The following is a 12,446-nucleotide window of genomic DNA, read 5'->3' as shown; positions in this document are numbered from 1 at the left end:
GAATTTTTACAAATTATCGTAATGGCAAATTGAAGATTTAATCTGATGATCGTACTAATATTCATAATTATATAGATTCAAGTCTTAAATCAACAAAAAATTAACTCATTTTTATTGTGCTCAATCTCTATTATTCAACAAATCTTGAGAATCCAGATAGACGATTGCCGAGTTTTCTTTTACGTTGATAATTTTATCCTTTTTGTGCCATGTTTGCTTTTGTTATTTAATAAAGTTTCTAGATATGCCCATTCTTTAGGAACGCTTCGAAATCTCTCTCTGAGATGTGAAGCGGGGTGCCTCCGGTTCTTCAATTTTCAATGTCTTCATCGTGTCCTCGGTTTCTTTAGCGCATGAAACCATGACTAAACTGGTCCTCACGACTACTTAAAGCTCCATTGAATTCCAAGGTGGCTTATCTGAATCTTTGAGCAAAAGTGTGACGTCGGTGTTATCGCAATAGCGAATCGCTGTTCTCAATCTCACATTGTTTTCAACAATTTCAGATACATTACTTGGAGCAGTGAAAATGCTCTTTGCTCAAAAGTGGACGAAGAGTCCGTTCTAATTCGTTACGAGTAGAGGTACTACAAGGTGCCTTAAGAATGTATATCAAATGGCAGTATACGAAAATGATTAAAAACCTCGATATAACGTCTCTCAGTCTATTCATAGCCTTGGGAAACATTGAAGAAAATTATGTTTTTGGCCAGCAGTGCCAAAGCCCGAAGTTTGCCACACTTCGCGAATTGGCCGGCCCAGTTGATCCGGTCAAGTCGGGCTTTCGCGAGGCCTAATTTTTGCCTATCGAATTTGGATGACCTCTATATTCCTTTAAGACCGGGGAATTTCTGGAAAACATGAATGTTTGTTAAGTATTTCACCTGCGCGATCGATCGATCTCGAACTTAAAGGAATATGTCGATCCCTATGCATCCTATATATGGATCCCTAAGATATGGATATTCAAATTCCTTTGATCGTTTGGGGTTGGTTCCATAGCTTACTATAATTATTATGGTTAGCTATGGCTAATTATATATATAAATGACCATAATTATCACAAAAATACGCCGATATGGCGATGACCCCAAATCATAGGGATTTATATAGGGGCTGGCGGAGCCTCGAATTTCGGGCGTTGGCCAGGTCAACTTTTTCAGCCAGTTCGCGAAGTGGCCAACTTTGGGCTTCGGCAGTAACATATATAAATTCATGTAGACAATCGATTGTGATTTCAGGCTTCACGTGCCATTCCTCTGGGTAATACACTTTTACCCCCCCCCCCTTTGTGCTATTAGTTATTCTTTCCTTTCCTTTCAGTTTGGCATCACTGGTGATTCAATGCATGTAAACGCCTTCGGGGAGACATTACGGATCACTGATAGTACAGTGATCGTAGTAGTATTGGATCTGTGTTTGCTTACTTAAGGGGAGTCTGTTTACTTCACTCAGCTCCCGAAAAAAAGTTTCCCTTTGCTTTTTTAGATGTTATCACTCTCGGAACGGGAAGAATAAAAGACAAGATCCATGTCAGGCAGTTCTTGTCCGAGTCATCTATCCATTCATCGGCTGATGGAATTTTTTCCGCTGGGTACATCCCCCTGAATTCGGTCTTGCAATGAAAAGCGATGCGCACATACAGTATTACCCGAATCTTTTTCTGAGAACCTTGATCAACTGATTGTCTCTGTTATTTCGATATATTTATTGATAAGAATTAGAAATACGATTATATGTTACTGCCAAAGCCCGAAGTTGGCCACTTCCCGAACAGGCAGCCCAGTTGCTCCGGCCAGTGTCTGAAATTCGAGCTTTCGCCGATCCCTATACATCCCTATAGATATGGATCACTAAAATATCTATATTCAGATTCCTTTGATCGTTAGGATTTCCATAGCTAACCATAATTCTCTAATAAGGTTGTTAATAAATGGGGTAGCTTACCCCGGGGGTTGTAAATTCTAACACAATTGGCACGTTTAAAAAATAACTACGATGAACATGCTGGAGTAAATCGAGCGGCTATCCATACTTAGAATAAGACAACCATAAGTGTTCTTTATGGGCATTGTATAATATTTTTTCAAGTATATATATTGTTTGTAATTGCATTTTTAATTGGGTTGCTGTATTTTTGAGAAATATATAAAATCCATATTTTTTATGGGCACTTTTTTATCAGCCACTTCTTTGGGCATTTTGCCTGTTGTGGCGTTGTTTTTGTATTTGTATTTGTATAATAGTTATGGCTAACTATAAATAGCCATAATTATCACAAAAAAAATACGCCAACGCTATGATGATCTCTATGACCGAATCATAGAGCTAGGTATGGGGATGTATAGGGATTGATGTATAGAGGGGCCGGCTAAAGCCTGGTGAAAGCCCGAATTTCGGGCATTGCCGGGTTAACTGGGCTGGCAGTTTCGCGAAGTGGCTAAGTGCGGGCTTTGGCAGTAAGATTTGCATCACCTATTCACAAAAATCTATTTTTTTTAACATAAATTTATTCATCTTGTGAATCGCCTAAAGGAAACTCGAAGTTTTATACTGATAAAAATTGAAATTCCAAATTTTTATAGGGGAGAAATATTTTTTCCGTAATAAAATTGCCGTGGGTTAAGTTTGTAAGTTTGTAAATTGTATTTTATAATATAATTTTAAAACAAATAATTAAATAACGTTATCCCAATAAAATTCATACTTTTATTATCTGATCAACTGGAGAAAACACCAGACAATCAACTAATTAACTTGACCTATTTACCCTTGACACGATGTGTATAGCCTCCTCGAAAGCTTTTTATTTCAGCATTGACAAGCCCAGATATTTTGTGAAGTTGATTTTTTGCAATGTAAAACGCTTCCCTGTACCACTTCTCGGAAGAAAGCCTAATTCATCAAAAAAAATATATGCCCTTTTGAAGGGGGTTTAGTGATTTCTGCTGTGCCGCTTAAAGGGTTTAATTCGAATAAATAGTACTTTTGTAAAAATATTTTATTTCCTATCAAGCGTAAGAAACATGCAAGTATTCTCAATAATGCGTATGTTACGGTAAATTTGATAAATCCGGTTATTATGCATAATCACCGATAATTTTGGAAAGTTTGATTAATTTCCTAAATATATCACTGTCGGCGATTATGCATAGTATCCAAGCGTCGTAGGTAAATTTATCAAGCACTAAAAAAAAATTAACAGTTTTACCTGCGATTATGCGTAATACCCAACCTTCGAATCGCTCATAAACATGGTAAATCCTACTGTATGGTATACATTGCATGATAATTCATTCATATATTGTGTCATTATATCGGGGTCCGGCTATATTCATCACACATATTAGACTCATTTAAAAAAAAAAATTCTTATACATCAAATTCACCAATTATACTAGGGTATCATGCATAATCACAGATAAAGGTAGAAAATTTCAAGTATTTATCTAATCTGCCAACGACACTTGGTAATTATTTATATTCGCCGGTAAAACTGATAAATTTATCGATCTTACCAAGACGATTGATAAGTATGCATAATACTATGTACTTCTCATATATCAGTATATATATATATATATATATATATATAATCACATTTACTGTAACTCACATATATTCCAAACAAACTGAATAGCCACTGACCACAGATTCAAAACCACATTTGCGCATTGTATGCTCAAATGCCAAATTTGAATGAATATCATTCCTCTGCTACCTGACATTTGAGTGGCCCAAACGGGAAAGGCTGAAAGGACTTGACCCTGTCGTCTGAGGTCATAATTACTATTTTATTCTTTTTGACTGTTGAAATTTTTAGAAGAACGTTTGTGAAAAATTTTGTTCTTGGGCATTCACACGCCTTGTGCTACTGTATTTATGCTCTTGAGTAGCAGCATCCTGAATGGAACTTATTTTTCATTCTGGAATAAATGTCATGGAAAGTGGCCAGAGTTTCGGTCCAGAAGCAATATTCCAGGATATGGGGGGGGGGGTACTACCGGGGGCTTCGTGATGTTCATTTTTTCCCTATCAAATCCCTAAAAATGGGGAATACGAAGCCCCCCCCCCCCGGCACTACCCATAACGTCAATTACTGGTTCGCAAGATGTAGATTCAAATCCCACAAGTAGGAGAATTCTCTCGTAGTCCTCAACTACAAACGCTGTGTTGCCCTCATAATGGCCATGCTGCATCAAAAACCTACAGGAATATATTTAAAATGGTGAATAAAACTTGACAATTTTATCTCTTGACACCTTTCTATATTTTTTTATTATAATATTTTTCTGTATTGAAAACTACTTTTCGTTTAAGAGTCTTTTTTCCCCCCATCTCTTTCCTCGGAAAGAAATCTTGTTTTTTGGCGCCTTTGGCGGTGATCCTGATCCTGAGCTCCGGCTCCGGTGAATATGTTCGTTCCACCAAGACGTCCCGGACGGCATTCCTCAGGCTGTTCTCTTTCTGGAGGGATGAACTTGAATAAAGTTCCTTGGGGCCGAAAGTAGAAAAATTTGATGCGACGACTTACATAGTGGAGTGTGCGTGTAAAGGGTATGTCCGTGAGGTTATGGACTTCGGATAACCGAGATACCTAGCTGGTTTTAGAGTAAGAAATCTTGATTAATTCCCTGTTATTAAATTACCATCCTTATCCCTTCTACGGATATTTATTTTTCTAAATCACATCAATTAATGACATGAAAAAGTTTATTGAAAAATAATCTGTATGTAAAATATTTATTATTTTACAAAATACAGAATTATACACACGACAACGTATACGAATCCTGTATTCATGTGTGTTTGGAGTTTGAATACGCTTAAATTGCCATTACATATGCCATTACATAATAAGTTTTATTTACATCCCGCAAAAAATATGTAAATTATTTTTAAATTCAAACATATTGAGTTATTGAGAGCATCTATATCCTAGGTGTCTATATATCATCATTCGGCTTATTTCTCCTAAAAATGCAAATTTTTGTAAGACGTTAAATAGTTTCCAAACTATTAATTTCTAAATATTGTTTCGTGAAAGATAATGAAGCAGATGCGATCTGAAATCATTTATTCACGAACAAACATTTTGTATGTGAAATCATTAAAATTGTGTTTTGTAATTTGGTTTGGTTTGGACGAAATATGTAGGCACAAAAAAAGGGAATATAATCGATATCGGCCATGATAAGCACACACACAACTGCAATATCATCTGCATAATCTTTCTTTTCTCCCTGAAAGATTTGGTGTCTTCCAATATTACAATAATTATTAAACAATATATTAATAATCCTGCAATAAATATAACGACACCATATTAAATTCAGTTTGACTGAAAATCTAAACATTATTATAATTTATTTTACTGACATTTTACTGACTTTTACAGACAATTATTATTAATGTGCTATTAAAGCAATTATATTAATTATGTTATTAATCAAAATATCATGATTTCTTTTTATACAGATTTATAAAAACTCAATATTTTACTTTATAGACTGAATAAGAATAATGTTTGTGCATGAGTCATCTGAAACTAATTTCAAGAGAATTCTAGAATATCAGGCAATAGTAAAACGTTTACCAGAGATCGAGTGTTAAAGTTCTGACGACTTTTATAGTGAAAATTCTTAATTGTATTGGTTATTTTCGTTACATTTCCTGAAATTGTTTCTTCTCTTTAATACTGAACTTTTTAGTAATTTGTCATTGGAAAAGGGGTAAAATCTTAGCTATCATTAACCGATGTGAATGGTTGATTCTTCAGAATATTACCACTGAGAGACATCATGTAAACATTTTTTTGGCTTGTAAATAGTTTTACGGATAAACGAAGAAAATTATTTACCTCCAAGGCATACATAATGCGCACTTTCTATGGAAAACGTTCATTGCAACGGAAGGTGACATCTCTTCTATCGAAACGTTTTCTTCAATCTTGATCAAGAATATTCTGCGCTATGAAATAACTATGATGGTTGTTAAGGCACATAGAAATGCAGTTTATAGACTATTTGTGTATTTGCCATTCGAGCTTTATGGATGGTATATCATGTCAATAATCTATTTCAAAATAATAATATAAAATTGCTTCATCTAATTATTTTATTGCAATAAATTTATTCCTACTGTCAGAAGAAATATTTAGAACATTTTAAATTATGATATTCGTGTTTTGAATAGAAATACGTGGTGTTAACATATAAAATCCCTTGAAACCAAAGAGATTAAATAATTATTTTATTTAAATTTCCATTATGTTTTAATTTGATAGAAATAATAGCACTTCCCAACGCTGATTTTGTTCAGCGTTTTCTTCAAATATATTTCAATGATTTTGGGGTTCTGAACCCGAATCTGGCATTGTTTTTGTTAGATTGGTTTCTGAGATAAAGTGAAAATGAAATTTTCATAATAATACCATAAGCAGCGTACAAATCACATTTAAACTTTGCGCTATAAATAAATACGGTAAATTATTGAAATCAGTTGAAATCAACAATCGAAAAATACCCTAAAACAATTGAAATTTCCTTGAGAACATGTTTTTCCTTTTTTCTCCGCGGTGTTATTAACGAAATTTACATGAATAATTGTTTGTCTAGCGTAAGTCATGTGATTTCTGTTTCTACCTTGTACTTGTAATTACAAATAAAATGACATTTCCCAAAATTCTTAATTCCCGAACTTCTTCTGATAATTATCACATAAATATTAAGTATATTTGTAATTTACTTAACGATAAATATGCGAATAAATAATATAAAAGAGTGATACATAATTTAAGAATGAATAAAATGAGAAAATTTCTCTCGGCGATGGATCCCCCTTAATATTCACAGAAAGAAACGTGAAATAAATTGCTTTAATTAGAGGGTTTTGTGTTTGTACGTCTTCGCGAGAGCATCTCTCGGAATTAATGAAGTAGTGGCAAAGTGACATTTTAATGAGAAAAATTCGGAAAGGGATAATCTTCACGGAAACTCGCATTAATTTTTTGGTGCTGATGCTGCATTACGGCTGATGTTTTTCATCAAAATTTAATTATTCCGCTTCATTAAGAATTTCGTAATGTTTCGTTTTATTTCTATTTTTTTTGGACCGAAATCCAAACAAACGCTGTCGTTAGTGGTCGCACTGGATTGCTTTTGACTTTATTATTCGACGGAAATCCATCATAACGGCAGTATGTTGATAACAGTTGTTAACGATCAGTTATTGTTGAAAATAAATGATATAAGCTCTTTTAATTATGATGTTTAACTTTGGAGGGGGATCTTTTAAATGAGCAATTTCAGACGAAATTGTTTTGATGTCAAGGAAATTATTATGTATATGGTAATTTTTTAAGTAATTATCTGGACGTATTGGTTTCATTTATTATTTTTTGATAAATTTCGGATAAAAGTATATTCATTCGATATCTTATGACTTTTCTTTAAAGATAACGATGATTTTCGAATTATGAAGCAATGATAACTTCCTTGAGTGTAACAATTTTAGTTTGGTTCAAGCAGATATATTCTTGATAAAAATTTCAAACCGACTTTGATTTAGTTTAGATCCTACATGCTCAACCCATGGCCCGCTGCCCTGAGTCACCTGATGTGGCCCGCGAACAATTCTGACAACTCTACAAAATGAGCTAAGCGGCACATATGCGGATCAACAGATCACTTAAGTGAACTGCGGTCAAGTTCCACATCACTTGATTGTTTTCCGTGACACATTTCCCAGGTCACGTAAGGGGCCAGGTGCGTATTGGAGATCACCGTTTTACAGTTCCAAAGGATTCAAGCGGCTCGCAACACATTTGAACACTTGTGTCCCGTGGCATATTTCTAGAGCACTTAAGTGACACTCGGCGCAGTTCCAGAGCACTTCATCTACCAGCGGCACAGTTCGAGAGCACTTGAGTGTCTCGTGGTACATTCCCAGATCACTTGAGTGATTCACGATATATTTACAGGTCACCATTGCATAGTTCAGAGCACTTAAGAGACCCGCGGCACATTTACAAATCGCTCAAGTGACTTGCGCAGAGTCCCAGATCCTGCAAATGGCCCGCAGCACATATACAGAATACGGCACATTCCCAGATCCTTCAAGTGGCCCACGGCAGATTTACAGATCACTAAAGTAATTCGGGGTTCTGTGTTCCATATCACTTAGTTAAGTGGCGCGTGACACGTTTTAAAATCGGTGAAGTGGCCCGCTTAGATGAATGCACATTTGTGTCGAGCAAATCAAATAATAATCGAATAATGAAATGAAGAGAATTCATCATTCTTTCACCATAAAGAAGACCCGTAATGTAACAATTGCTTTCGAAAAAGGTTTTATGTAAAAATTTCTTGACCATTTTTGTCGGACCACGGTCATTTTTTTGCATACGAGGGCTAATTAGAGACCGGGACCTACAATTTATTGCCGATTCCGAACGGCAGGCTTGCTTTTTATACTCATCGAGAGGTTGGTGCGTTAACCCCTCGATGAGGGACTTCCTGCGGTAGCAATTTTTTCTGCGGTCATGTGGCGTTTCTGTTTCACCCCTGTGTCAGTAAAGTTTTCTCACAAGGACGAACCGGGTATTGAACTCGTGGCAGCTCTAAACATGCTTTGGTACTTTAGGCGAATATCTTATCAACTTGGGATACCGCGCCCCAAAAAAAGAAAACTATTTAAAAAAATTTCAAAAAAAAGTAGCACTGTTTCCGAAAACACTTTTGGCTACGATGTCTTCTTCAAAAGACAGTTTGGGTGACATGTCTTTGTGAATGATTTGGTCAACAATGGCATTGAAAACAAGTTCACCAACAATGACTTTGGAAACGATTTTGTCAAAATTAGTTTTGAAAACGATTTGATTGACAATGGCTTTGTGAAAGATTTATTCAACGGTGATTTGTGAATGATTTGGTCAACGATTAATTGTGAACACCTTGTGAACGATTAATCATTTGGTCCAAAATGACTGTCAAAGATTTGGTCAAAAATGACTGTCAAAGATTTGGTCAACAAAGGCTTTGTAAACGATTTAGTCAACAAAGGCTTTGTGAACGATTTGGTCAATAATGACTTTCTGAACAATGAACCATTTGGTTAACAATGACTTTATCAATGGTTTGATAAAAAAAGGTTATTGAATGATTTGGTTAACAATTTCATTGCGAATTTATCAAAAATGACTTTTGAAGAATTATTCGGACAAAAATTCAAACTTTAAATGGCTTTGTCATCGATTCGTTTAACAAAGGCTTTATAAACGATAAATGATTTCATTGACAATGACTTCATGGACGATAAATTATTTCATTAACGGAGGCTTTAAGAATAGTTCGATTAATTTGATCAAAAATCTTCAATAGTTTTGTGCATGATACAATTAAAAATGGCTTCAACAATTGTTCAATCAAAAATGACTTTAACGACTTTGTGAAAGATTCGTTTTTGACAATGGCTGTATGAACTATAAAATATTTATGACATGAATGTCGCTCTCCACTTGTTAATACAAGATTAATACAATATCTTGTATAAAATATTTCATTAACAACAGCTTTGTGATTGATTTGATTAACAATTTCTTTTCTGATGATTTGGTTAACGAGGGGCATTACTTTTTTTTATTCAAACAAAGCACAACTCTGGTCTATCGCCATGAGTAATTTACTACCGAATGAGTTTTTCCGGAATAGTGCACGAGTGTGTACACCTAACACTCTGAGTACGTATCCAATGTCGTGTGTCGATTTTTAATGTTGCAATATAATTTTTTAAACTATGAGTTAACAATGGTTTTACTAACTCTTTGTTTAAAAATGTTCTATGTAGCAACAGCTACGTGAAATCCATAAAATCTAAGTCTTGAAAATTTTCGAACCAAATAATGATCATCATGCAGGCATTTACGTAAAACCTGCGATATATTATCCAGTAAAACTCTCACGGGATTTCTTGTTGGTAATAATGATTATTTTTTATTCATATCATTAATTAATGTTACTATTTCAGTCTTTTGAAAAACAATTTGGCAAAATTAAGTATTATATAAATCGAAATCACGTTGATAAGGTGAAAATGTAATCTCCCAATGTCCATCCTGAGAACTATTGATCCATTCTATCAAAATATTTCTATATGTATATAATTCCGTAAAACTCTTATAAAAGTTATCGCTTATATGAAAATGTCAATTGTTTTTAATTTTTGAGTTTTCTCTTTGCCACCGTTGAGGTTTTCTTACGAGGGAGCTAATAACCACACAAGATGTTATTAATTTACTCTACTAGATGTAATCAAATTCAGAACTAATCAGTGTCGAGGGACAGAAGATGAGGAGCATGCATGCTTAATTTAACAGTCCACGGAAACCAATTACGTTAGTTAGAAAATTGGATCAAATTCAGACGAAGATTAAATTATATATATATTGTGTGTGACTGATCAAAAAAAGGAAATGTTTTTAATCCATTTATCTGCTACACTTTTCTTTCGGAGCAGATCCCGAGATCAGAATCGATAGGAAATTTGCATTTTTACGCTCGCATTGCCAACTGAGAATATTCCTTCAGTCGTAGGGATTGCCAGTGAGGCCACGATGTTCTTATATTTGATGACGCTAATACAAAACAAGAAATTCTTCTCCTTTTTCCAGTATGCCTAAAGGAGTAATGATGATGGTAATGGTGATCATCGTGGCCATGCCACATGATCGTCGAAGGGGAAACTCTCGAGAATACAAGTGAGATATCGGATGCTCTGCAAGGGTCTGCTGTTGACAGCAGCCACCTCTTGCATTTCTGCGGACATAGGATTTAATTTCCCTGTCAAGAGCTGTTTCGAGATGCTATAAATCATGGTATCGTTCCTGGTGATTGTGGAAGACCCCCCCCCCCCCATTCCTCACTCATCTCCTACACTCACATCTTAATGTCATCTTGAACGATTCATTGCTCCAATGTATCTATTCCTCTTGAAAATTCTCATACCCCCTTCGCGGATGCAAGAATGAATTTGGACACGTTTTACGGATGGGTGACGTAAAAGATGTATTATATAACTTGATTTATGACTATTGAACGACATGTTCCCTAGTGCTGTGATTAAATTGTTCCACCATTTTTCGACTCTTACAAGAAGAATGGACATAACTTGATCTTATGACTGTCTATGGAAGTTAGGTCAACACTTATTAAGAGTGATTTAGGTCAGTAAAAACAGATAATTATCGTTCGTTGACTTATAAAATTTAAATAACAAAAATAAATTTCTAGTTCTAACCAGGTTTCTGTATTCTTCTAGATATAAAGTAAAAAAACAAGAAGATAAGCAAACTGAAAATCATGGTAACTAAAGAAAAACTCTTAAAGTCATTTAAGTTTTTGATCACTTAGAAGATTTATCTAGTTCTGACAAACTTTAACAAAAATCATGTCGGGTCCTCTTTGGTACGTAAACAAAATTTGGAAGAGATCGATCTGAAATTACAGATTTATACTTAGAATACACGCACAGAGACGTAAAAAATTATCTTTGTTATCATGTTATGTACGGAGTGCTAAAAAACCCCTTATAACCCTGACTTCCAAACCGTTTATCATGGAAACATGTTTTTCCCAATTGAAAGGTGAATTTAATTCAATTAAGTTTCATTATTCGCTTAGTGACACAAATCGTTCTGCATTTGTCATGCATATTTACACTTATCTGAAATGTACATAAACTTTTCGTCTTGTATTTTGCTCTGAATAATTCTAGTTTTATCATAAGTCGTCAATTTTTTGCGTTTCCATTGAACACACATTCTAGTTCATTTTGCGTCTTGTAGTGCCATGGAAAATTTGTAGTGGCATTATTGTATACATAATTGTAACATTCACAGGCTGTACTCAAATTATTAGCTATGTTTTTATGTATATTTTCTTATTGTTTCATTAATTACTATTTGTATTGCTACCATCATTACACCACACTTGCAAGATATGGCGTCTTATTGATTCGCTATTGGTTCAAAATCCCTTTGATGCGCGAGTTTTTTGTTCAATTCCAGAACAATAGCGATATGGAGCATCGATGCGAAGTTTACACATGAAAGTTCACCTTCAAAGTCCCGTCCTTCCCGATGGAGGAGTATGGAATTATCTTCGCTTTGGAGCATTCGAATAGATGAGCCTCTTGGCTGCGAAGCACAGAACTGAATGCAGTTCCTCCCCCGTTATTCTAAATTAGCGATGATTAAAGTACATACGCTTCGTTGAAAACGTATAATGCAAATATCGTCACCATCGACATCATCGTCATCTATTGAACCTTTGTGGCACGCGTTCGCTCTTGAGAGAATCGTCCTCAAGTCCGTTATGCTCGAATCGCGCGAGAAGTTCGAACTGCCCACGGTTGATTAACGCTGCATTCTGAAACCTGCACGGAATAAT

At 35.0% G+C, this 12,446-nt stretch overlaps 1 protein-coding gene across 1 annotated transcript in view; it reads left to right on the top strand.

Moving 5' to 3' along the window:
- Positions 1-4,443: 4,443 nt before the first annotated feature.
- LOC149078881 (uncharacterized) overlaps positions 4,444-12,446 on the top strand; it is a 34,077-nt gene continuing 26,074 nt past the window's right edge. Inside the window, exon 1 of the mRNA XM_089241071.1 lies at positions 4,444-4,612. The gene's annotated coding sequence lies outside the window, so the exon portion shown is untranslated. The remainder of the gene's footprint in view (positions 4,613-12,446) is intronic.

The sequence above is a fragment of the Pholcus phalangioides genome, unplaced genomic scaffold, assembly GCF_987345545.1.
Source record: "Pholcus phalangioides strain wild (caught in Gottingen) unplaced genomic scaffold, Ppha-v1.0 ptg000013l_1, whole genome shotgun sequence".
Classification (NCBI taxonomy): Eukaryota; Metazoa; Arthropoda; class Arachnida; order Araneae; family Pholcidae; genus Pholcus; species Pholcus phalangioides.
The sequence above is the reverse complement of the archived record's forward strand: the minus strand, read 5'-3'. Positions and strand labels throughout refer to the sequence as shown.